At 39.1% G+C, this 26,860-nt stretch overlaps 1 protein-coding gene across 2 annotated transcripts in view; it reads right to left on the reverse strand.

Moving 5' to 3' along the window:
* The window catches only part of WDR72 (WD repeat domain 72), a 218,521-nt gene extending 214,705 nt beyond the window's left edge, over positions 1-3,816 (reverse strand). The window contains exon 1 of one of the 2 annotated variants that reach the window (XM_046007151.1): positions 3,789-3,816. The gene's annotated coding sequence lies outside the window, so the exon portion shown is untranslated. Of the gene's footprint in view, positions 1-3,638; positions 3,668-3,788 lie in introns of those variants that run through there. The other variant, XM_046007152.1, reaches the window with a different exon arrangement.
* Between the last annotated feature and the right edge of the window lie 23,044 nt (positions 3,817-26,860).

The following is a 26,860-nucleotide window of genomic DNA, read 5'->3' on the forward strand; positions in this document are numbered from 1 at the left end:
CCTCTCAAAATGATCAGTTTGCATTCTGGTACTCCTAAATAAATTTTCAAAATCCCCTCCCCATGTAAATTTTTGTTAAGATGCATTGCAATAGCTTAGAGGGAAACAATGAGCCTCAAGGAAGGGCTAAATAACATGCATGGTTAGAGATCCTATCCTGTAAATGTAGGAATGCTAACCTTTGCCAGCAAAGAACTCTCAGTGGGCGGAACTCCTTTTACAGAGCCAGACCCTAAAAGTAGGCTAGCAACAGATTGGTGTGATGAAGGAAAGCCAGCAGTGGTTGGGGAATGGGTTAGTTAGGGGTAGTGGAAGTACACAGAACTTCATACTTTATTCTGAACAGTAAGCATAGTTAGAATATGCGTGAAAGTCATAAATTCCATCTACACTCAAGGCTAGATTAGAGTAGTATTTTCTAGAGAATGAGAGGGTAGACAGAACCATAGTGATTGACTGTCACCTGTACATCAGACAGGCTTATGTTTTATACACAACTAAGTCTCCCAACAAAGTTGTAAGATAGACACCCTGTAGGAAAGACTTGAAGATTAAATCAGTGCCCGATTGTGTAAAATAATACATGATCTTCATTTTACATTTGAGGAAACTAAAGCTCAGAGAGACAAAATAATTTACCAGTGTCCTGTAGCCAGAGAGGATGGGGCAACATGGGAACAGTGTGCCATGATTTGTGTTTGTCACACTCTCTCACCCTGTCCTACTTTCAAACACAATTTTCCCTTGGCCCAGAAAACTCTTTCTCAGCATTTCTACCTGGCAAACTTGCACAAAATTGGACTCTTCTGAACTGGAACTAAATTTTAACTCCTTTGAGCATCCTCTGGCTGCTTTTCAGCACACCTCTTCCCCCAGCATTCCCTTTCCTAACTTTATCAGACCATTTATTACTCTGCTACAATTATTGCTGTGTCTGTTACCCTAAGCTATATTGTGAATGCTTGGAAGGCAGAAAACTGTCTTTTTCCCCCCATGCAATCTACTTGGCAGGAAGCTTTACATACAACAAGAGATCAAAAAAATGTTAAAGGGGAGGTCAAAGAATTAATGTTATTTGGTTATGAATGAATGTGATAAGGATTCAAGAGTTGTCCCTTTTTTCTCCCTTTGTTCCCCCAGACAAGCCAGTGTGTAAATGAACATCTTGTATAACTCTAAAGTCTGTACAAAAAGCAAAAGGCAGATGTACAAAAATATCCATGACTATAGATGTTCATTCCAACTTCTACCCAAAGCAGCCTAAAACCAAATCAATTTTCTGGGCCCTCACGACTCACCACTGACTCAGAGAAAACATACCGTCAATTAACTTGAGGTTGACTGCTTCAATTAATTTTGACTCCCTCACCCTATATACTTTCTTACTTGCTAAACACCCGTGTATAGGACTTCATATTTTTCCAGGTTAAATTTTATCTCATTAAAAAAAAAAAAAAAAAAGAGGAGGGGAAGTCAGTGTTTAAAAAAAAAGTTCCTATCATTTATTGACTCTTAAATTGTAGACACTTTGCTACTTCTATGATATGCATCATTTCATCTGCTCTTCACAATGACCCAAGCCTTATTATTATTTTTATTCTAAACATGAAGAAAATGAGGCTTGGAGAACAGAAGTAGCTTGCTTAAGATGAGCTAGAAAACAGAGACAGATAAATCAGTCTCCAAAACTCATGCCCTTGACCACTATACTACACTGCTCAAATGGGGCAGGCGGGGTGCTACCAGATTAGGACACTTTCTGGAAATGTAAGTAAACTCTAGAAGAGGTACTCCTCTAAGAACAGTGATACCTTGCTCTAAGAATGAGGATTTGCCTTTTATAGAAGAGTTCAGAGACCTGAATATCTTTTAAGACCAAAGATAATCTTATTTGGAAGATAACAATGATACACATCTGGGGTTTGATGAGACCACAGAGTTAATTTGGGGGTCTGCCAGGACTTCAGAGATGATCTGGTGCTAGATCTGGTGCTAGAAGTCAGGGCACAGATTCTTTCATTCCTGATCCCGATCTCATTTCCCTGCCTCCAGTTTAGTCTAGAGCAGAACTGAATCTAAAAATGTTAACAACTGGGAAATTACAACTATACATTCAGAACAGTGCTCCAGAGATGTCCTTTATAATGCACTGATTTAATTACTAGTAAGAGATGCCCTATATTGTGAGTAACATTAAATAACAGAAAGAATAGAGAGTTGTCAAGCCATGAAGATAGCTGAATGTAGCAATCTCGAAATCTTGAAATACACCAGTCCGCCCCTATAAACTGGAACTTCAGATTTCTAAAGTATTCACTCTGTTGGATGGAGATTGTTTAATGTGAGATTTTACATGCAGGGAGAGGCTTAACAGCATATTTTATTGACAAAATAATTATAGCTTAAAAATATCTTTCCCAACAGGAGATAAAAATACTGGAACTCAACACAGAATCCCAATTTTGTGGTTTGAAAAAATAATAATCACTTTACTAGATCACTTCAGGGACAGTTTCCTTTTCTCCTCCAGCCCTTTGTATTCTTTACAGAAAACACCATTGGTGCATTTTAATACTGAAGGAACTAGAGGGCAAAGGAACAAGGAGTCACAAGACCAAATTAACCACAAGTACTTGCATGACGAATGTGGTTGCTTTCTTCTCCCCTGGTTTTTAGGTGGTAAGAAGGAGAGTAGAGTTAGTGAGTGCATTATGTTTTGGGGGGGAAAGGTGGGAAGGGTGGGGGCTGAGAATTGTAGGTAGGGATGGAGGGGTAAGGAGTGTCAAAGAAAAAAAACTTTCTCTTTCTTCAGGTACCTAGTCTCCAAAAGGTGACCTTGAACTCATTTAGAATAAAACTGGGAGGGGAAAGAAGAAAAGTCCACACTGCTGCACCACAGTGTTCTGTTTGCATTTAGTTAACTGTTTAGAAATGCGCACAAAAATGCTATAAAGAATGCTATAATGCTATAATGAATGAGGAGGGCGCAATGAGGAAGCACCTGTCCCTAAAAGAAGTATTCCTACTACTTCAACTTTTCCAGATTTTTGTCAGTGCAGACACCTTCCTTCGCCCCTTTATTTTCCTGCCCCTTGTCCAACTCTACAAGTGGCAAAGTCTTGTGCCTGGAGTCTTTACTACTAGCTCAGCAGCAGGTGCATAGCAAGGAAGTTTTCGTCAGATGCCCAGCTCCCCGTAGCCTCCAAAGGGTAGTTCCGACGCTGGCCCGCGTCTACCAGCTTTCCCCCAGATTCCAGACTCGGGTTTTTTGTTTGTCTTGTGTTTTGTTTTGTTTTGTATAATTGCTCCTACCAACTGCTGTTCCATAGAAGTCCGACTTACAAGTCCCAAGAAACTCTCGGTAGTGAATGGTGGGCCCCTTCAGGTCTCTGGGAGCAGACGTCTCTCCAAGGGCCACTTGTACAAGGAAGGTCCTCACCAATCTTCCCGCCTCCCCTGCTACCCTACAGGAACACACACACACACACACACACACACACACCCGAAAGGACCAATCTGACAGTTGCGTGGCTTCGGTCACTACTGATGAGCCATCTGGACGAAAGTTTGAACAGAGAATTTTCCACGTGCAAGAACTTGGAGCAAAAGAAGAGGTTTTAGCAACTTCGCGCGCTCACCTTTCTTCCCAGCCCTACAGGATCCAAGCTCACGTAGCGCGGACTCTTAGAGCGTGAAGCCTAGCGGCAGCACAATCCCACAACACCAGTCAGACACCCACCGCCTAGGACAAGGGAGCCTGAGCCGAGCCCAGGGGACGCCCAACCTACCGGAGCCGCCGGGTGGCGAAGCCGCAGGTGTCGGGGTAGCTAGGTAGCGGAGCGGTGGAACAGCGGGGCGGCCCGGAGGACGCCCCGGCCCCGCCCCGGAGGACGCCCCGGCCCCGCCCCGGCCCCCGCCCCGGCCCCGCCCCGGCCCCGCCCCGGCCCCCGCCCCGGCCCCCGCCCCGGCCCCCGGGCCCCCGCCCCGCTCCCGCAGGGCTCCGGCTCCCTCCGGCCGCTGCTGACCCGCCAGAGCCGCGCTCCCGCCTCGTGGTCTCGCCGCCCCTCCCCATCTCACTGGCTGCGGCGGCTGGAACAGGCCCGCCCGCAGCCTCCGACTGGCCCAGTCCCTCCAGGGCTGGAGGGAGTTCAGCTGAAGTGAGGAAAATCAAGGTAGGTCACGTGGCGTGGGCCCTGAGCCCCTGCCCTGGCCGGGACTGGGAGTCGCCAGACCTTTGAGGAGCCGTGAGAGGAAGTCCCCTCCCAGCAGGGGAGAGACAGTCCAGGTATCGAGAATGGGGGGAAAATCCACTTTTTCATTGAAAACCAGCAGTCAAATATGAAACCAGCGTTCTAACCTGCAATGAGTGGACCAAGTACCGCGACTGACTGGATGGTTTAGAAAAATGGGAGGGGCGTTTTGTTTTTCTGAGGTGTCTCAGTCATTTGATTTTCCTTATGAAATCCCGTGGATTCTAAGACTCCGGGAAGCAGGTGGGGAGAGATTTTGAACACACTCTCTTTTCACTGATACTGGCTTCCCAAGAACTAAGACGATTTCTTGAGACCACAGGTGGTAGGCCTCCCCTGAGGGCAAACTGCGCATTCCCGGGATCTTCCTGTGTGAAGCCCCTGTGCCTGGGACTGTCCTCTCCCCTCCATCCTCTGTGCCCGGTTGGTTCCTATTCTTGGTTCATCTGGAGTGTCCCTCCCTTCCCGCGTGCAGGTTAGGTGTTCCTGCTGTTCCTTCCCAAGACACCTCCCTTCCGCTGTCACAACACGTGTCCCAATTTACTGGGATTGTTGGTTGTGTTGGCCTCCCCTGCTTGACTGTAAGCGCAATAAAGGTGGGGACAGTCTGTGGGGACAGGAAAGGAGGTATGGTAAATACATAATAAGTAAAGTAAGTCAGAGGTAAATAGTGTTTGCTTTCACTTGTACGTGGAATCTTAAAAACCAACGAACAAACATAAACGAACAGGTCATAGATACAGGAAACTGTTGGTTACCAGAGCAGGGAGGGATTAGGTGTTGAAAGAAATAGATGAAGGGGATTTAAAGGTACAAACTTGCGTTATAAAATTAATAAGTCATGGGGATGTAATGTGCCCCATAGAGAATATAGTCCATAATATTGCAATAACTGTGTATGATGCACTTGGTGACTGGACTTGTGGACATCATTTTGTAATGTATAAAAATATCAAATCACTATATGTACACCTGAAGCTAATAAGACACTAGGATGTCAATTATACTTTAATTAAGTTTTTAAAATAAATAAACATTGGAGGCCCATGACATGTATCTAACAGTTGAATGTTAAGGTGCCCTCAGACCCCAATTCTTAAATAAACTTTTCTTCCCTATCCTTACCTTCTAAGTCTGCAGGGTTTTACTTCAGAGTTAATATCCCCATCCTTATCACTATCCACAAGTCTTTGTTTTATCTCTTCAACGGAACCTTCTCCTGCCGTCTTCATAGAGGTGCAGGTATGGTTCCTCTTATCAGTTCTGCTGTAACTAGCTCAGTGGTTTTAAAAGGCCCTCAACCATGCTAAGTCTCAAATAAGGGCCCTTGATATTTTTAGGACCTGTGAAAATGGAAAAAAAAAAAAAAAGGAAAAAATAACTTTAAACTAAATAAAGTTTTAAGAATATATAATATTAATTTATTGATCTTCAGGCCAATGTCGTCATTGACAGTGTTGAACTTCCCAAAATCTGTAATCCTGGAAAAAAGTACAAGTGCTCTTCCCCACGACTTTATTTTCCAGAAAATGGGAGATGGTTTACTGCAAAAACTCTTCCTTTCCCAATGACTTTTAAGACTTACCTTACTGATAAGACTTACCTTGTTTATCTATGACAAGGCTGGACACAGGTCCTCCAAATTCCCATTCTTTGCATTGCAAGTGATTTGCTGAACTGTTTGTGTTCATTAACCAGTCTGGGCAAACTACCTACTACCTTGACTTGATCAAGTTTCGGTTAGGCTTCTCTTTTTCTCCCAGGCCCTAAACTTTGACCTACTCTCAGCCTGAACCAGCATAAAATCCTGCTTACCAGCTTGAAAATACGCTGACTTCTGGGTAAAATTCTCTTTTTCACTACAAGATCATGCCACCCTGGCTCATCCCACTTCCCCACTTCCTGTTCTTTCCAGCATTATTCATCCCGCTCTTCAGAGAACAAAAAAGACATTTTTCATCTAACTTTTGAAAGGCTTGCCAATCTAAGGGTTAAAGCATTCTCCCTATTGCAGTTGTCCCTTATAACATCATTTTGGATGAAGTCTCCTTACCTCAGTCTAATTTTTTATTTGATCTTGTAAAATACAATTTTTAATATTGTTTATGAAGAAAGGAGTTCTGAAAGTAAAAGTGCCCTTCCTCAGGTTTCTGTCTGTAGAATGAAGTTGGATTAGATAGACCAAGATCTTTTTTGGCCCCAAAACTAATGAATTCAGAAGCAGAATTTCTTAAAAAAAAAAAAAAAAAAAAGGTAAGTCAGATCTTATAGAATCAGCAGGAAGAACAAGCTGGCAGCTGAGAGCCATACTGAGGACTTAAGGTATTTTCTTCAGCTAGCGTGTTGTTTTGTTTGTTTTTAGCTGAATTTTAATGTCTCAGTCCTCACTATTCCCTATAGTCTTCCCCTTTTAATTAACTGTTTGACCACCAAAAACATTTAAATTTGTGTCCCTAGAAGATTTTTGTGCCCTCAGAAACGTGAGAATTTCAAAATTCCCTTTTCTCCCACCACATCAATAAGAATAGCCAGGCACTGATGTCTGTTAATCTTTATACTATAGGATTTAGGTGTTTGAATGAAAGGACAAATATTTTATTTACAGTTGAAATGTGTTTCTTTGGTGATAAGATGCTATCTAATGCAACACTCTCTCCTTTTTAAGCACTGAAAGATTTTTTACTAGGTAAAATGAATGTCCCTGGTGGGTCTGTGGTAATTTAACTTCAGATCAGAATAGATTCTCTGACATATTATAATATGAATATGAATATAAAGAGAAAGAATGTGTAAAGAAATTGGTTTGGCTAATTCTGTGAAATAATAAAAAATACCTGTGATGGCTTTAATACATGTTTGAAACTTCTACGATATTTCTCTCTTTGGTGGATCCTAATTACCCTCCCCTTGAGTTTTGGTTCTATTTAGTGACTGGCTTCTAACAAATAGAACATGCTAGGAATGATGGAGAGTAAATGTCAAATGTAAATGACAAAATGACATTGTAATTTTCATCTTATTCTCACTGTCCCTTGGATCACTTTCTGGAAGAAGCCAGCTAACATTTTGTTAGGATATTCAAGCAACTCTATAGAAAGGTCCATGTGATTAAGGACTAAGGTCTTCTGCGAATAGCCATTGAAGAGCTGAAGCCGTTTTTAGAGTTAGCATCTTTAGATCAGGCATTTATTTAGAGTTGTGTGATTTTTTTTTTCATTATAATGTATACATCTTCCAAAACCATTTGATAGCCTAAGCTATGTGACATTTGTGTTTCTTCTTACCTATTTAGTATTTGCTCCTATTTTCTGTGTTTGGAGAATCCCACCCTCCTTATGAGGCAGAGCCTATGTCTTTCTTTTTCTTTTTTTTTAGATTTTATTCATTTATTTCAGACACACAGACAGACAGAGAGAGAGAGACAGAGAGCACCAGCGGGGGAGAGGGCAAAGAGAGAAGCAGGCTCCCGGCTGAGCAGGGAACACAATGTGGGGCTCTATCCCAGAACCCTGGGATCATGAACTCAGCCGAAGGCAGACACTTAACTAACTGAGCCACCCAGGTGCCCTGAGCCTATGTCTTTCTGAAGAAGCTGTAAACAGGGCCATTCCATACCATTTGGTTCTCCATTATACACTGGCATGGACACTTGCCTTTGGCTGGGCCAGGCAGATTCATGGCCCAGACAAGATACATCCTGATGCAGGAGGTGGCGGCAGGGCAGGGCTTCTCACAGCAGCATCCAGTGACCAGCGATGCAGTTATCAAGGTCTGTGCCTGGTGCTGGTGGCAGTGATGCCTTCATGGGAAAGTGCTGCAGTGTGACTTTGGGTTTTGTCAGGACTGCATAATATCTAACCTTAGTTTTTCATTTTCTGAGAGAGAGCTGATATCCTTTTACAAAATCCTTTTCTGTGTGGATTACCAGTAATTGCTCTCTCTTACACACAACGAAAACCCTGACTGATGCAGGCAGATACTGTCTCTACTTTATAGATGAGAACATTGAGGAGCAGATCATTAAATGATATATCATTAGATATAAGGAGTTGAATAAATAACCAATGAAATAAATTGGTTAGTACAGATTGAGTTAAGCAAACAAACATTTAAATTTAGCATTTAAAAGATAAAGGGCTTAGATACTAAAAAAAAAAAAATTTTGCTTTAACCCAGATGAAAAGCTGGCTCTCCACCCTGACCCAACATTATAGTGTTGAACCTCTATACAAATGGATCATGTTCTTCCAAATTTCCTTGATATTGTACAGATACTTCTTGTAAATACTTTTCTCTGTCCATCCCTGCCTCCACACATTTCAATCAGTTTGCCTCTTCTTACTTCGAAACCCAGATTTAGTGATGATTCCTCTTTGCACCCTCATCTGAGCCCTCAGGAAGAGAGAATTCTCCTCACCCACTTTTAAGGTTCTCCCAGGGTTCTGTTTCTGTCCATGATAAATTTCTCCTTAAGCTTGTTTACCTGTCTGAACAACCCAACCCCATCCAAACAAAAGAAAAAAAATGACTCCAGACTCTGCCCAACTAACAGACGAGTCCTGAAAAATAGGGGGCTTAGGACAAAATCTGCTTATTCAGTGGGATCCCAGTGCTTTAATGCCATCAAGGGTAAGAATTGGGACAGCTAGGTATATAACTGCATGCAGGACACAAGAGACATTGTATTGAAATAAAATTAAATGATTCTATAAAAAGACTGTAAGAAAATGACACGTGCAAGTTTCTCAAGTAAATCAGTGAGTACCCATCTGACTATGAATGTCAGTACTTGACAAATCCAAACCTTATGCACAGTATCCAGTTAGATTTTAGTATCTTTCACTTTTTAATGGAAAACAAAGGATCATCAGAGTTCTATAGAAAGCCTCTAACATGAAAGAGATTAAAACATACCAAGTGGAAAAGGGAAAAGGAAGAAACAGACAATTCAGGGGATAGAATAAAATTTCAAATAAAATATTCTCAGGGGAGGAGGAACTGAATCCATTAAGGAAGACTGAGATACTATATTTATTTAATTAATTTATTTTTAAAGATTTATTTATTTGAGAGAGAGAGATGGAGAACACAAGTGGAGGGAGGGGCAGAGGGAGAGGGAAATAGAATCCTTAGGCAGACTCCCTACTGAGCGTGGACTCCGACCCAAGGCTCCATCCCAGGACCCTGAGATTATGATCCGAGCCAAAGTCAAGAGCCAGCCGCTCAATCAACTGAGCTGCTTAGGTGCCCTTTAAAATACTATATTTAAAAAAGAAACACAGAGGGGCGCCTGGGTGGCTCAGTGGGTTAAAGCCTCTGCTTTCAGCTCAGGTCATGATCCCAGGGTCCTGGGATCGAGCCCTGCATCAGGTTCTCTGCTCAGCAGGGAGCCTGCTTCCCTTTCTCTCTCTGCCTGCCTCTCTGCCTGCCTCTCTGCCTACTTGTGATCTCTGTCAAATAAATAAATAAAATCTTTAAAAAAAAAAAGAAACAAAGAGAGAATGAAAAAGTTTGTTTAAATTAAACCAATGTTAAAAAGTATATATTTTAAAAGTTTTAATTCGAGCATAGTTAGCGTACAGTGTTTCCTTTTCTTTTGTTGATTTTTAAAAAAGATTTTATTTATTTATTTGAGTGCATGAGGGAGAGGGAGAGAGAGCAGAAGCAGGGGGAGAGGTAGAGGGAGTGGGAAAAGCAGACTCTGCTGAGCAGGGAGTCTGACTTAGAACTCGATCCCAGGACTGGGGGATCAAGACCGGAGCTGGAGGCAGACACTTAACCAACTGAGCCACCCAGGCACCCCTGTTGCATTTAAAATTCTCTCTTTATCACTGCTTTTTGCCATTTTAATAACTGCATGGCTTGGTGTGGACCTCCTTCAGTTGATTTTGTTTGTGGGCTGTCTGTGCTTCCTAGATCTAGATTTCTGTTTCCTTCCCCAGATTCAGGAAGTTTTCAGCTATTATTTCTTCAAATAAATTTTCTTCCACCTTTTCTCTCTCTTCTCCTTCTGGGAACGCTATAATGCAAATATTACTACACTTGATAGTGTCTCTAGGTCTATTTTCATTTCTTTTTAATTTTTTTTCTTCCTCCTGTTCATCTTGATGGCTTTCCATTACTTTTTCCTCCAGGTCACCTATCTGTTCTTTTTCTCTAATCTACTATTTATTCCATGGCTAAGTTTTTTTTTCCTTCCAAATTTTTATTTAAATTCTAGTTAGTTAACATATATTTGTCCCCATTTTTTCCCTTAATGGCACATGCCAAAACGGAAATTATTCATCCATTTCTTTATTTATTTGTTTCTTCTTATTGGGTTATTATAAGATCTATAATGGTAGTGATTCAATCAGTTTCTTTCACTAACAACACATTCAGTTACAACCAGAGTACTTAGCACATAGTAGGTGCTTAATAAAATCTATTGAATAATAAAATGAAAAAATAAACTTATATTACTAGTTAGCCACTTGTAGAAATATTAAAGATGGATCCTAACTCACATCTTACAAAGTAAATTCTCAATGAACTAAAAATTTAGAAGTTAGAAAAATGTAGCTGTAGAATTTTCTGAGTTAGATAGTAGTAAATATTTAAAAACTTTGGTGTGGGTTTTCTTTGTCATATTTCTTCTTCTTCCACCTCTGCTTTTTCATCTTCTCATCCTTCTCCTTATGTATCTTCTTTTTGTTCTATTTTTAGGATGGAAACATAAAAATCATACTCATTTAGTATCTTTAAAGAATACAAAAATACTGTTAAAAAAATGAAAGTTCATTTGTATTCTGTCCACCCATTTACTTCCATGCCCCACACAAACCAAGATAATACTTTTATTTGTTTTTCATTTGAGTAAAGCATTCTGTAAATGGACCAGAAGCTGAAATCATACTCATCAAAAATACTGCTAAATTTTACTGTGTATAAAATTTAAAATCAACTATGCATCAAACCTTTTATAAGCAAACTTAAAAGGCAAATGCAAACTCGGAAAAGTATTTTCAAGTCATGTTAAAACCATTATGATCTACAATGGACTAAATATGGCAGCACACTCTGTCACTCCTACTTTGAGCCAGAGTATATATATTTCCCACCCTCTTGAATATGGCCCAACTCTGATTTTTTAACTAATAGAAGGTGGCAGAAGTGCTGCTGTGTCAGTTTTGACCTAAACCTTAAGAGGAAGGCCACCAAGCCTTAAAAACTTCCACTTACTGTGCTTTGGAGAATACTGAGCTTTTGTGGAAGCAGTATAATTACTTTGCTAGAGAGCTACATGAAGAGACCACCTGGAGAAGCCATGTGGAAAGGAGAGGCTCTGAGATCTGATGCTATAGTGAGAGGAAGAGAGGGTCAATCCCACTCTCTAAATGACTCCAACTGGAGACAACATCTGATGGCATCCTTGTGAGGGATCACAAGCAAAAGCAGTAGAATTATCCTTCTGAGCCCAGTCAACCCCAAATTCAGGACCATAATAAAATGATTGATATTTAAGGCAGCAATCAACAACAGAAATGGAATTAGGTATCACTCTTAGTCTACTTGGGCTCCTATAAGAAATACCCATGACTATGTGGCTTATAAACAACAGACATTTATTTCTCACAGTTTGGGAGGCTAGAAGATCCAAGATCATGGTGTTGGCACATTCCTAATGCATAAGCCCTGCCTTTTAGCTGTAACCTCACATGGTAGAAAGTGTTAGGAATTTCTACTGGGTCTCCTTTATGAGTACAAATTATGTTCATGAACTGCACCCTTATGACCTAATCACATCCCAGAGACCATCGATTTGGGCATTAGGTTTCAACGTATGAATTTGTAAAGGAAACAAACGTGTAGTCTGTAGCACTGGCTAAAAATGCTACTGAATGAAAAAATCTAAAATGTGTGGTATTGGCCTTGAGCCTGGATTAGGGACCAAAGCTGGATTGACCTCAAGGAGATTATAAAAGTTGGTTATTCATAAACTGAATTATATCCCCACACATAGCATAGTGTTCAGAAAATTGTATAGTTGCTAAACATATCTGATGATAAACAAATGAGGGGCTATAAACAAGTAAAACAAATACCCCAATATAAAAATGGGCAAAGTAAATAAATAGGCATTTTACCCAGAGCATAGATACCAGTAGGTACATGAAAACTTCCTCAATTCCATTAATATTTAAAGAAATGCAAGTTGGGATAGTATTCTAGCTGGGTGTTTGTTTTGCCAATCAACCTGACCAAAATAAAATATATTATACTAGGAAGACATGTGCTTTTATATTTGTAGTGTTAGCAGACATTGATGTGTGTTTTTGGAGAGCAGTTAGCAATAGGCACAAAATGCTTCAAAAATGCATATGCTCTTTGAACCACCAACTTAATTCTTTAAAATTTCCTGAGAGACTAAGAATTGTACAAAGCTTTAACCATATCTCAGTGCAGCATTTTTTATCATAATAAAAATTTGTTTATGACTGTCTGACTTGAGATGAAGTAAATTGTGGTGTAGCAAAAATGATATTGCAAAATTATATTCTTGGCTTGAAAAGCTGTTCATGATACATTTTTTTCCCTTAAAGATTTATTTATTTATTTTGGAGAAAGAGAAAAAGCATGAGTGAGGGGAGGAGCAAAGGGAGACAGGGAGAGAATCCTTAAATAGAATCCCTGCTGAGCACAGAGCCTGATTCAGGCCCCTATCCTAGGACCCTTAGATTATGACTTGAGCTAAAGCCAAGAGTTGGCCCTCAACTGACTAAGCCACTCAGGCATTCCTCATGATACATTTCTGAGTTAAAAAAAAAAAGCAGGTCACATAATGATGGGTTTGGTATGATTTGATTTTTGATATGATATGTAATATAAAACATATAATCTTAAAATTTTTCACACATAGGAAATAGATCTTAAATCTTAAAATTTTTCACACATAGGAAATAGATATGTCATATGTCATATGTCATATATATGTCATATATATGACTTCATATATGTGATACATATTATGATGTGTGATATATTCCATATATCATATATGTGAAAAAAGTCAGAGAAGACATCCTAGGGAGTGTTAACAAGTAAACTGTGCAGTGTAAGTGAGGCTGGAGAAGCATGCAAGTATCATTCAGAGCCTTTAGTTCCTAATACAAATTTGGTTACTTTCCCAACAGCAGGATGGAACCATTGTAAGATTTTAAAGCACATTAACAGATCTGGTTATAAAGGTTGCTGTATGGAATATTTTGGAAGTAAGCAAAAAAAAACCAAAAAACAAAAACAAAAAAACAAAACAAAAAAAAAAAACCAGCTGTAATGCAGTGACTAAGAACTTGGACCCTGTAACAAGACAGTCTGGAGTTGAATCCAAGCTACCCCACTTAAAAGCCATGTAGCTTTGGGGGCGCCTGGGTGGCTCAGTGGGTTAAAGCCTCTGCCTTCAGCTCAGGTCGTGATTTCAGAGTCCTGGGATAGAGCCCCACATCCGGCTCTCTGCTCAGCAGGGAGCCTACTTCCCACTCTCTCTGCCTCTCTCTCTGCCTGCTTGTTATCTCTGTCTGTAAAATAAATAAATAAAATCTTTAAAAAAAAAAAAAGCCATATAGCTTTGGACAATGGATTTAGTCCCTTGGACCCCAGGTTTCCTCTTCTATAGAATGAGGATAATAGTGCTTATCTCCCAGGAAGGTTATGAAGATTAAGTAATACATTAGAAAGTGTTCAGAGTAGGACTTAACACCTACTAAGCTCTATATGTTACTGTAACCTCCCCCCCCCCCGACTTTTAAAATAAGGAGACTTGCAGAAGTTAAATAACTTGCTCAAGGCCATACAACTGTAATTTTGCAGTAGTAGTGTAACTTCAGTTAATGATGAGGTGGAATGATCACATGTTCCCGGGGTTATATAGTATGGCTCACTACATCACTAATTATTATCCCAAAGGGAGAGCAACTCTGTTAAAGATGTGATAATAATGCTTAATGAGCATCTCAGATCTCCTTGGTTACTGCATAGTGATGCTGCCCAAAATGGTTTACTAACAGGTCTGGCTGCTGACAAACTTATCAAGTGGGTAAAGTTGGGGAGCCTGACCCTTTGGGAGCTTTCAGCCAGTTTATTTGTTCACATCAACTTGTTAACTCCCTGAAAGCATACTTACTCCTCATTTTCCCTCACCTAACCCTCATTTCATTGGAAAGGGCATTGTGATCAAGTTTATCAAATTAACCTGTGCTGATGAGTCAGTGGTGCTAATGGGCTATCCCATGCTGTTGTGCATTCAAATAAAACAATCAGGAAAAGTTTAGACTCTTATTGTCCACTCAGTAAATATGCAATGAACATCTATTATATTTTAGGTCCTTGTGGGGGAAAAGCAATGAGCAATCTGTAAGACCTTAGTGCTATGTTGTAGACTTTGATGCATTTTTTCAGACAGGCATTGTGAACACCTAGGAAGAATTTCTCCTCCGTCAACTTCTTGATTCTAGTACTTCTTTTTTTTTTTCTCCGCAGTAGTTGCTCTCCCTCCCTCTCTTTTTATTATTAATTCTCCGTTGTGTGTCATAGGAAAGGCCAAAGGTATTGAAGTTTTTTGTCTCCCTTAGCAGTGGATTAAGGTATTTTTAGCTTGTACACTAATTGATCACTGTGCTTACTACCTTTATCTCTCTTCCTTAGAGGGAAATATTTTAATTCCCAAAACCTTATCAAGATCTTCCCAATTTAGCCTGTATTCATTATTGATTAGTCCTTTCTTCTCCACTCATTTCCAGATAATAGCTAAACCTCACTTAAGATAATTTGTGTCTCTCAGGAACCTAGTGTATGTGCAAGAGTCCTAAAATGTCATTTTTTACCCAGGTTAAGAATGCATTGATGAAATTTCAGATATCCTAACAAAGCCAAATAATGAGAAAGATTCACGTTCAGAAAAGGAATCCAGTTGACTTAACCTCCTAAAACCTTTCCTGGAAACAAATAAAAGTAGTGGCTATAAAAGACTAGAGAAGTTAAGAAGCCTGTGCTTCTTTTGTAGGATGATAACACAGCAAAGGACCTGGAAAGGTCATAAGGCAGCAGTAGTCCTCTGCTGGGAGAGCTGCCCCCTCTTGGGGGCATTTTGGGTTGTGACCCCCAATGCCTGGGGTTGCTTCTGGCATTTAGTGCCAGGGGCCCAGAATGCCCGCAGCACATTGCTTACCCAGAGTATAAGCAACGCTGTTAGTTCATTTCTTTGCCAAGGAGAAGGAAATACGTGGTGGAATAGTTGCCCCAAAGTCATATGCCCAGCTAGTGCACAGCTAGAGATAGCTTGGAACTCCATTCTGGGATTTTTCCCACTAGACCAACTTTTGTACATGACTGGTCTCTATACAGCCAAAGGAAAATTGTTCATTCAAAGAGTTTCTTTATTTTTTTTTAAGGTTTTTATTTATTTATTTGACAGAGAGATCACAAGTATGCAGAGAGGCAGGTAGAGATGTGGGGGTAGCAGGCTCCCTGGCCAAGCAGAGAGCCCTATGCGGGCCTCGATCCCAGGACCCCGAGATCATGACCTGAGCTGAATTCAGAGGCTTAACCCACTGAGCCACCCAGGCGCCCCCAAAAGAATTTCTTTAAGGTGTAATCTCATTCTCCTTAGACGTATTCCTCCCATTCTAAATCCTTTGGGATGATTTTTCAGTGACATTTCAAAAACGACATAAGAAAACCAATCTCATTCTGTTGTAGTGACTTTTTTTAAAATATATTTTTGGGGAGGGAAGGTAAGTTACATTGTTTATGCCCTCAAAAGTGCTTTTATTAAAACTTGATTGTTTTTTTCTCTACTTAGTCCAGGTAACTTTTGACCAGTTTAGGAAATCAAACCCATCTTCAAATGTATATATAATGTGTTGTTTTTAAACATTGAAAGGAATGAACGTTCAGTTTTCATTCAGCATATGGCATTCATTACAAGAGTAGCATGTCCCAGATGTTATGTTAGGTTCTGTGGGTGCAGGAGATACACTGTGAGAAGAAAAGAAAAGCATGATTTCTCCCTCAGACATGTGAGAAGATGAGTCTAATATAGTGGTTATAGTGACATCATGGGATGCTGTATCAATGTTGAGAAAGGGCACTTGAAGCCCAATGTTGGCAGTCAGATAGGCCTTCTGGAGGGTTGATGTCCTAGTTGAGAAATGAGTGGTAGCAGGTGATAATCAGACAAGTGGTAGGAAGAAGAGAGTTGGAGTAGGAAGAATAGAAGATGGAAATCTAGACAAAGAATAGCATCTGGAAAGGGTTAAACAATGTGTTGCAACTGTAGAAAAGTAAATAGCTTACTTTGGCAGAAACATAGATAAGCTTGTCTGTCAGTTGAGAAATGGAATCAAAGGGATAAAGAGGCAATGATGAGACTGGATGGGACAGATAAACCAAGCCAAGGAGTTTGGGTTCTATTTTGAGGGAAATAAGTAACTACTGAATGGTTTTAAAAAGAGAATTGATAATTATAAAAATAGAATTTTCAATAAATCATTAGCTTCTAAAAGTCAGAGGTTCATAGGATACACTGATTAGATATGGTATATTCTTGTTGACATTCTTGTGATAATCATCTCCACCACTCCCACTGATGTTGTAAAATGTTTCCGATCCTGGAGTAAGTTTGGCTCAGATCCGACCTTCTATTCTCAGTAACAAGCCCCTGTTCCCAACCAGTAAATTAGTGCACGTCAGTGCTGGGGACAAATGTCACAGTAAAGAAGGAGGTTACGTTAGTTCAGAGTGCACAAGGACAGTGTCAAAGAGGGAGAATTGCATTATCATACACACAATGCAATTAAATATTAATGAAAATGGTACTTTTCCTATCATTACCAGGCTTTTGTTTTGCAAAGATAATTTACTAGATCAAATGGTGGAAGATATATAGAATTACTTCTATATGAATGATTGTTGGAGATGTAATTAACAATGTCTTTTAAAAAATGTGTTTTCACAAATTGCTAAAGAATAGGTAGGCAAAAACTGTCCACTATATATAAATGCAGTAATGACAGAGGTACTTTGAATGTTGACCAAGGAAATTTTTTTTATGTGCAACAATAGTAGCACTTTTTTTACTTTTTTCTACATTAAATTAATGCCCCAACCTTACTCACATGTTTACTTTGTAGAAGTTACTAAATTTCGCTGATATACAAGCGAAAATTCAGTTTGAGTGGCAATAAAACAGAAGTAAAACATTCTTCAGAAGATTGAGTATGAAAAAAAGTAATTAACATGGTAGGAGTGAAAGACTAAAGGTTTTCTCAAGATAGAAGACCTTTGTATTCACTTAAAATCAGACAGCAAGAAGACAGGTGGCAAAAGATTAAAGATACTGGAGAAGGGAAAAGAAATGGGACATTTGTTTTTATCTAATACAACATAAAGGAATGAAAGAAAATGAATTGAGACACAAGAACATACAGGGAAATGGGTGAGAAACAGAAAATTATTGTTTATTAATAGCCTCCTCTGTTTTCTAAAAGAACTTGATTTTGAGGCAGTTTATAAAAAAAGGACACGGGAATAATAAAGTTAACAAATGGGAAAAAAACTGAGGACTCAGAAAGGAGGAAGAAACAAGTATGATATCATGAGGTTTAATATAATTCAAGTGATTGAGTATCATATTTGGCTCTGAAGTTTTTGGCAGTTAAGAAAAGGCAAAAGTGATATGCTTCCAGTTACATATAACAAGCCACCTCACATCAGTGACTTATAACATTAATGATCATTTATGATTATCTCTTATAGTTCTGTGAGTTGCTTGTAGTTCAGCATGGAGTTTCTGGCTCTTGGTCTCTCATGCATTCATAGTCAGTGGCCTGGGGTTTGCATGATCTGAAGACTTGCTTGTTCACATGTCTGGTACCTGAGCTGGAAGACTCAAACAGATGGGCTGGAATAGCTAAGGCTCCTCAGGTATCTTCATATCTATGTGGTCTCTCTGGCATGGCAGCTTCAGGATACTTCCAAAAGTACATGGTCCAAAAAAAGGCAAGCAGAAGCTGTATTTATTTCCTTTGTGACCTAGCATTGGAAGTCACTCAGCATCACTTTCTCTGCAGTTCTTTAGAAGCAAGCGTCTAAAGCTGATCCATGCTTGAGTAGGGAGGAAGTTAGACTTACCTTTGTGAAGAGAGGAAATGCCAAATAATTTGTAGCGTGTTTTAAAACTACCATGTGATGCAACAGATTTCTCATTGTTCAAAAAGCAGCAGTGTATCAGTTATCCAATGTTGTCAGTCTGTTTTAGACAAAGTGAGGAGGAAGATCACCAGTGGTAAGAGTAGAGATGAACAAAGAGTAACATTAAGGAGAAAGGTGTGTGTTTAGAATTTCTCTATGTAGGAGCATGTGACCCCAGCATAGTAGTACCTTGCTTCTCAAAGCATGGTCTAGGACCAGTAGCATCTGCACACCTAGAACTTGTTTGAAGTGCAGAATCTTGGCCCCTACCTCAGACCTACTGTACCAGAATTGCATCTGAACAAGATGCAGGGGATAAAGTTGTTGTGTGTGGGTTTTTTTTAGATTTTATTTATTTATTTATTTATTTATTTATTTTTAAAGATTATTTATTTATTTATTTGATAGAGATTACAAGTAGTCAGAGAGGCAGACAGAGAGAGAGGAGGAAGCAGGCTCCCCACTGAGCAGAGAGCCTGATGTGGGGCTCTGCTCGGCAGGGAGCCTGTTTCCCTCTCTCTCTCTCTCTGCCTGCCTCTCTATCTACTTGTGATCTCTATCAAATAAATAAATAAAATCTTTAAAAAAAAAAAAAAAAGAATTTGTTCTCCTTATAACAGAACACCATTGGAAACACTGGTTATTTTACCAAGACTTTGACTGGAATGTCATAGTTTAAAAGACTCAGATATGACCAGACAGTTTAAAGGAACTAAAGTTGACTTTATAAAACCTGGAGCCGTAAAGCCCCTTGGAACTGTTGGCCTGATACCTTGCTTACAGAGTTCCCAGCAGCCTTACCAGGTGAGTAAAGAATGTCATTCCCTGGCAGGGGCAGGACCTCAGGAAGAGTAATTTGCCCAATCTGACAGGTATTGCAGGCATCTCTGATGGCAAGTACATGACTTGGCTTCTGGCCCGGAGAGGCTACTAAAAGTTCAACCTAGAGATTCCTTACAAGAAGTTCCAGCAAAGCAGATTCTAAAAGATCTATATGATAGATTACTTGCTATTCTTGCTGAGCTTATATAAATAATTAGGCCAAGTTTGTTAAAACTGGACTTGTTTTTCAAGTGAATTAGTCCTGATTTGGCTATCTCTGGAAATGAGGGTTATTTTAGAGAGAAAAATTACGTTTTAATAACACCTTTATGGATGTTAAATTCTAGATTTGGTTGTCTTTAAATGTTTGTTTACCTAAGCTAGACAACTTGAGGTAAACTTCAGAGAAGTTGCATGATAGCTCGTTTAGACGATCTTGCCTTTGCCAGTCAGTCATCCCCAGATATACGGAGGAAGCTTCAGAAAATTGAAGGATTTGAAAGGAAGAATCTGACTGAGTTAGTGGGAATAATGGAAATAGCCTCTGGGGACTATGGGTCATGCTTCTGGGGGGTGGTAAAGAGCTCTCTTACAGACTCTGCAGGAAAAGGGTATTGGGTGTCAACAACGAAAGCACGGCTTTGTCAGAGCCACGCCACTTATTTAGGCTTTGGTCTCCATGAGGGAGTTTCTTTGGATGGTAGGCTGGGTAGAGGCTTTTTTTTTTTTTTTTCCTGCCAAACATGAGATGGCAGGAGTGGTAGCCAAAAAGCTACTAGAGGTTTGGGTTACCTCTTGAGATTGGGTCACACAACAGCCCTGCATTTGTGAGTTCACTCTCACAGGCATTGGCCAAGGTCGTGGGCACTAATTGGAAACTAGTGCCTACCAGCCCCAGAGCTCTGGGCAAGGAGAGAGAATGAACCGGACTCTCAAAGAGACCTTAGCAGAGCTAATTCTGGGGACTGGTGATAGATGGGTGGATCTCCTTCCTTTTGCCCTCCTCAGGGCGCGATGTACACGTGCTTAAACAAGGTGATCCCATTTGAAATAATGTTCCGGAGGACACTCCCCCTCCCCCCCCCCTTGGCTACAAGAGGTTGGCCTAGCAGAAATGACTCATCAGTCTGTACTCCAATCACTGCAGGCATTGCAGTTTGTCTTAAAAAGAGCCCATGCAGGGATCCGGACTGCCCACATTGGGACGGAGACAGAGGTGGAGCCACATCCTTACCAACCCGGGGACTTGGTTTGGATGCACTGCCGCCAAGTGGGAGGCTTGGAGCCTCGCTGGAAGGGACCGTTTGCAGTCATCCCAACCATCCCCACGGTGGTAGAAGTAGAAGACATCAGGGCCTGGATTAATGCGGGTCACATCAAACGAGTTGAGGATGAGGACGCCCCCCAGAGGTGGATCCCGCTGCCGCTGGACCCCGCCGATCATAGACTAAAGCTAAGACTCAGAAACAATGAGTTCATTGTTGCTCCTATTGTTAAAATATAGGTGGGAAATATAGACAATTTAGGGCTTTACATACTATTTCTAAAAAGAGGGGGCTCTGCCTAGCCCTAGGAGAGGAACGCTGTTTCTGGGTAAATCACACTGGAGTCATTATAATAGTCCGGCAGCCGTTGAAAAGGGACATAGAACTGGCTGAAAAGTCAAAGATTTGACTAATCTCCAAAGAAAAGGGGGGAATGTCAGGGCCTATTCAGCCAGAGAAGCCCCACCCCAGTTGAACTGCCATTTTGTTGTAAAACTTAAATTGACTCTGCCCCCCCCCACCCCCCCAGGGGAACTTACTTAAAAACAAGTCTGGGAAACCAGTCCCACGTAACAAAGTCCAAGTAAAAAGGGTGGGTCAGGCCAGGTGGAGGTTTTCTTTTCTTTTTTTTTTTTTTTATTTATTTGACAGAGAGAAATCACAACTAGGTAGAGAGGCAGGCAGAAAGAGAGGAGGAAGCAGGCTCCCTGCAGAGCAGAGAGCCTGATGTGGGGCTCGATCCCAGGACTCTGGGATCATGACCTGAGCTGAAGGCAGAGGCTTTAACCCACTGAGCCACCCAGGTGCCCCAACCAGGTGGAGGTTTTCAATCAGTGGGGGCGCATACTGTCTCCTAGCTACCAAGGAGCTAGGCTGGGCTCTGCCCTTTGGGCACCTTTTGGGCACCAATTCTGACCAAGGTGATAGGCTGGTTCAAATGTCTACTAGGATAAATTGTAATTCAGTTGGTCACCTAGCATGACTGTGCAGCTTTCTCTATGTGTTACAGCTTCATTGGGCACCTGTGCATGGCCAGGCCCAACCACATGGCCTTTGCTCTATAAAAGCTAGTCTGTGAAACAGAAAAGGGTCGCCCTCTCTTGTAAGAGGTGCGGCCCCGAACGTTCGATTTGCTTCTTGATGTTTGGCGCGAAAAAAAGCTTTGCTTGACCTTCGCTTTGTATTAGTCTCGCTCCTTTAATCACGGACCCATTATTGGGAAACCCGTTATTGGGGGACCCAACACCATCACATCAACAGGGCATTGGTATATTAACAGTGGGTTACAAATGAGAAAGCTGAAAAACACAGACTCAATTTAAGAAATGGGTATTAAGGAGGGCATGTATTGCATGGAGCACTGGGTGTTATACATAAACAATGAATCTGGCAACACTACATCAGAAACTAATGATGTACTGTATGGTGAGTAACATAACATAATAAAACATAATTTTAAAAAAAGAAAGAAATTGCATTTAAAGAACCACCCCCCCAAAAAAAAGAGAAGAAATGATCTTAGAAGACACTAGAAGAAACCAAAGCCTTTGTCACCTACAGATATAGTAAACTTTCAGCACAGTCTAGTTTCTTGCTAGATCAATATAAACCTCACACTACAGGCCTGTTTATTTCAATTCCTCTTTCTCAGTATATCGTGACCTGCTTTCAGCAAGGAATTGCAAGATACTCTAAAATGCAAGAAAAAGAACAGTCTGAAGAAACAAAGCAAGCTTCAGAACCAGACTCAAATTGGCACAGATGTTAGAAATATCAGATAGGGAATTTAAAATAACTATGATTCATTGATTAATATATGAAGTGGTCCAGTGGGAGCAGATGATAGCATGAAAGAAAAGATAAGTGATGTAAATGGAGAGACAGAAACTCTAAGTAAAAATTGAAAGGGAATGTTAGAAATCAAAAACAATGAGAGAAATGAAGAATACCCTTCGTGAGCTCATCAGACTGGGCATAGCCAAGGAAAGAATCAGTGTGCTTGGAGATAAATCAGTAAAATTTCCCAAATTGAAACGCAAATAAGAAAAGAATAATAACCAACAGAATATCAAAGAACTATGGGACAATTACAAGTGATAGAACATATGCCTAATTAGAATACTTTAAAAAGAGATAAAAGAGCAAAAGAAATATTTGAAGTAATGGCTGAGGTTTTGTTTGTTTGTTTTAATTTAATTTAGTTTTTTTTTCAGTGTTCCAAAATTCATTGTTTATGTACCACACCCAGTGCCCCATACAATACGTGCCCTCCATAATACCCACCACCAGGCTCACCTAACGCTCCACTCCCTTCCCCTCTAAAATCCTCAGTTTGTTTCTCAAAGTCCACAGTCTCTTATGGTTTGTCTCCTCCGGTTTCCCCCCATTCACTTCTCGTGAGGTTTTTTGGTTTTTTTTTTTTGTTTTTGAAAATTTTTGACATTAATGACAGAAAAACCACTACAGATCCAGGAAACTTAGAGAACAATAAGCAGGATGCGCGCACGCACGTGTGCACACACACACACACAAACACAGACATAAAAGACATTATATCAAGTGGCATAAAATCAAAGATGAGAACATTTTGAAAGAAGTCAGAGGAAAACAAAACACGTTACCACTAAATAAAGAGTAATAAGAATTACAGTGGCATAAGCCAGAAACCATACAAGAAAAAAGAGATTGGAGTAAAATATTTAACATGCTGAGTGAATAAAAAACATCAACTTGAAATGCTGTATTCACCAAACTTTTCCTTCAAAAGTGAAAGAGAAATAAGTACTTTCTTAGAAAACTAAAAGCTGAGGAAATTTATCAACAACACATTTGTCCTGCAAGAACTATTAAGGAAGTCCTTCAGAGGAAAGGAAATAGGATATAGGACAGAAACTCAGATCTACATGAAGGACCAGTGCAACAGAGAAGGAATAAATGAAAATAAAGTATACAATATTTTCTTTTTTTCTGTTATTTTTTCTATTATTCAACATAGTAATTGTAACAGATAATTATGGCAAGTGTGTAAGTAAAATGAATCACAGCAGTTTTCTAAGGCATGGGAGGGAGGATTCAGGAATATTCTTGTAAGGTACCTCTGCAACCTGTGAAGTGGAATAGTGTTAATTGAAAAGTAAACTTAGATGAGCTGTAAATAGTGTACACTGTAGGGGAACCACAAAAAATGGGAAAAGTAGTGTAATTTATTTGCTAACAGAAAAATGAAATCATGTGAAATGCTCAATTAAAAACAGAAGGAAGAAAAAGATTTTTAAGAAAAGAGCAAAGAACAGATGTAATATATAGAAAACAGTTAAAAACCTGGTATGTATTAATTCACCTATGTCAGTAGTCACTTAATACACCAGTTAAATGATGGAGATTGTTATGGTGGATAAAAGCACAAGGCCCGACCATGTTGTCTACAAGCAACTCAACTTTGATTAAAGAAACACAGATAAGTTAAAGAACATGAAAGGACATACCATGCTAACACTAATCCAAAAAAAAAAAAAAAAAAAAAGATGGAGTAGTTATTGTTAATTTCAGACAATTCAGACTTAAGAACAAGGAAAATTACCAGAAATAAAGAAGACATTACATAATTATAAATCATTCAGTTCTCTAAGAAGACGTAACAATGCTTAACATGTTTGCTTCTTAGAACATTAAAATACATAAAGCAAAACTGACACAATTGCAAGGAAATATAGATATCCATAATTATGATTGGAAACTTCAACATCCCTTTTTCAGTAATTGATAGATCCAATAGAAAATCGATCAAGATATAATTGAACTAAACAGCACCATCTAATTGATTGCATCTAATAGATTGAACTGCATCTAATTGATATTTATAGAATATTTTCTCCAACAACAGCATTATACATGTTCTCAAGCTGATGGAACACCCATAATAATAGGTCATGTTCTAGACCATAAACCACACCTTACATTTTTAAACAATAGAAGTCATTCAAATTATGTTCTCAGACCAAATGGAATCAAACTGGAAATCAATCAAAGCAATACAAATATAGATTCAATAACATTTCTAAATAAGTAACATATCAAAGAAGTGTCTTAGAGATATTAAGATATTTTAAACTAAATGAAAATAAAAATACATCATCAAAATTTGTGGTTAGATGCATAGAAGGAAATTTATAGCACTGAATGCACTTATTTTTGAAAATAAGATACATCTAAAATCATTTTAAACTTCCACATTAGGAAGATATAGAAAGAATAATAATAACAAGCCTAATCCAAATAAGGACCAGAAATAAAATTAAAGGAGATATCAAATTGAAATTGAAAATGGTGGTTTAATAAAGAAGGTTCTTGTAAATAAAAGCAGATTCTTTGAAAAGAGCAATAAGATTGATAAAGCTCTAGCCAGAGTAACCATGAAAAGAGAGATGATGAAAATTACTAATAACAGAATGAAAGAAGGGGTATCACTACTGATATCAGGACATTACATGGTAATAAACAAATACAATGAACAACTCTGCCCCTAATTTTGATAACGTAGATGCAATTGACCAATTACTTGAAAAATACTACTCATTTTAGCTTCTCATCTGTAACAAAAACACAGATTAACAAGAGAAAAGCAGTAAGTTTTTTCACATGTGTACTTCATATTTACAGGGGAAAAATTCAGAGATGAGTAACTGAAAGAAGTAGTTAATACAGCTCTAACTTACATAGCATCATAACCAAAGAACAATACATCTTTAGAGGAGTGATAAGACAAAGGAAAATAGTTTTAGGCTTCCAGTGTGACAAACTGTGGGAAGGTAAATACATGGGAGGAAACTAATGGAGTAGGGTTTTTCTTCTGACTCCTATGGTGCCATTTTGGGCTGATCAGAGTGTAGGTTCATCTTCAAAAAAGGCAGATATATACCCTGCCTTTAGGGAGAAAAAAGAGCTTAGAGAGAGCTTTTCCTATGTTTACTGCTTCTTATTTGCCTTCATCTCAAAATAATCTGTATGTCAAAGAGGCGTGTTTTAGGGTGACATATTCTAATTGTCTTCAATACAAACTATCAAAATGCGTACAAGGAGAAATAAATAATCTATATAGGCCTATATTAAAGAAATTGTATCAAGAATTTATAACCTTCGAAAAGGAGAGTACCAGGCCCAGTTGGTTTCACTGATGAATTCTGCCAACTATTTAAGGGAGAAAGGGTACCAAGGCTTTACATTCTCTTTTAGAAATAAGAAGCAGAAAGAATAGTTCTTAGTTTATTCTAAAGGCCAGCATTATCCTGATATCAAAACCACATAATGACATTACAAAAAGATTGCTGACCAATATCTCTCATAAACATAGATGCAAAAATTCTCAACAAAGTATTAGCAAAAGGGATCTAACAATGTTTAAAAAGAATTGTACACCGTAACTAAGCAAGATGTATTCTAGTTATTTAAGGCCAGCTCAACTCAAATATCAATTAATGCAGTCCACCACATCATCAGGCAAAGGAAGAAAAATGTTATATCGATGATGCAGAAGAAACATTTGACAAAATCTTACACCATTCATGAAAAAACTCCCTCAACCCTAGTTGAAGACAACTACCTTGTTGTCATAACAAGTACAATAAGAAAAGGAAAGGAAATAGGCACTATATAGATTAGAAGGAGGGAATAAAACAGTTCTGGTTTGCAGATGATATAATTGTCTGCCTAAAAAGTCACAATGAATTGAAAAAAAATTAAAAATCAATTCTGGAACTAAGTGATTATAACAAGATCATAGGACATAAGGCTAATCACAAAAGTCAGTTGCTGTCCTATATACCAGCAACAAATAGGTGGACTTTGAAATTTAAAAACAAATAAATAAAATAATAAATAAATAAGGTGGAGAGGGGGTTGCTGGATTAATTTCATAACTGCTACTTATTCTCACCAGAAATGGAAAATGACACGAATCTTACTTACTATGCACTACTGTTTAGTAAGTTCCAAATTCATGGAATGGCTCACAAATGAACTGTAATTCAGAGCTGATTTTGAGTACAAATGGAAACCTAGTTATCATAATTAGGCCTTTGTCATTAAAAATATTTTTTAAAAAACCAAATAAATAAAATAAATAATAAACAAATAATAAATAAAATGAATATAATAAATATAAATAAAATGAAGTACTTGGCATACAAATAACAAGATATGTGTAAGATCTAAATGAGAAAAACTGCAAAACTCTTAAGAAAGAAATCGGGGATGCCAGGGTGATTCAGTTGATTAAGCGTCTACCTTTGGCTCTGG

This window comes from Meles meles, chromosome 6 (assembly GCF_922984935.1).
Source record: "Meles meles chromosome 6, mMelMel3.1 paternal haplotype, whole genome shotgun sequence".
NCBI lineage: Eukaryota > Metazoa > Chordata > Mammalia > Carnivora > Mustelidae > Meles > Meles meles.